The following is a 965-nucleotide window of genomic DNA, read 5'->3' as shown; positions in this document are numbered from 1 at the left end:
TTTATTGCATTTTCTTGGTCCGCAATAAACCAATGGGGTTATTTCAGGGAATCCTTCTTAGGGATCAGATATTGATAGCTCAGATGATGTGACAGGACAGTGCTGTTGATAAAGTGACTCAGATGATGAGATCTGAGATGGGACAGTGCTGATAAAGTAACTCGGAAAATGTGATGTTTTCAGGTTCCTCGTCTAAGCACGTTTCTCTCCTTTTCTCTTTGCCTTTCTTTTTCTTGTTTTTGATTTTTACTGAGGCGCAGTAATGAACAATGCGTACATCACTGGAACAAGTGTATGTGGTCTGTTCTGTACTGTAGTTGCTTTAATGTTTCGCGGGCTTATGGTTTAACTGAACACAAATAAAAGAAATGTTCAAGAAAGGATTAAATTCATGAAACCATATGGCAGGAGATTGCCCGTTGGGACAGACTGACTGCTGACAGTGGGTGTGCTGATATAGTACCACCAGGCCTCCTGGTTCAGCCACATTAATGGTATCAGGTCCCGAGGAGCCGAGAGCAGCTGAGGAGGGGAGGTGCTCCTCATATCCACGAACACACATGCACTGCAGCGATGTTTTGACTCATGGGAGTTTTTTAATTGCTCCAGTCAGACGCAGACAAGGCTAAACCACCCAGGTGTTCTGATAAGGGTCCACTGGGTCACACCTGGAGAGTATTCTCACAAAACCATGGCCCAGGGGACAGAAAACAGAAGAAAATGGGGAATAATTGTGATAACTGTATTTTCTTCTTTGTTTAACACATGCCACCTAGAAACGCTTATTCAAAGTCAATAGCTCTCTTTATATCTGGAGTCTGTCCTTGCTGTGATTTAAATGCTTCTTGTCCTTATTCCACACTTTTTCATGTTTTTCCTGTTTCATACAGAAGAAGGAGCATTTATTTATTCTACTAATTTATTCAATTTCACATTTGTATTGGATAGCATCTAGAGTAGAACTG

This window comes from Lepisosteus platostomus, chromosome 2, assembly GCF_059453375.1.
Source record: "Lepisosteus platostomus isolate fLepPlt1 chromosome 2, fLepPlt1.hap1, whole genome shotgun sequence".
In the NCBI taxonomy this organism is placed as follows: Eukaryota; Metazoa; Chordata; class Actinopteri; order Semionotiformes; family Lepisosteidae; genus Lepisosteus; species Lepisosteus platostomus.
This window is presented reverse-complemented; position numbering follows the sequence as displayed.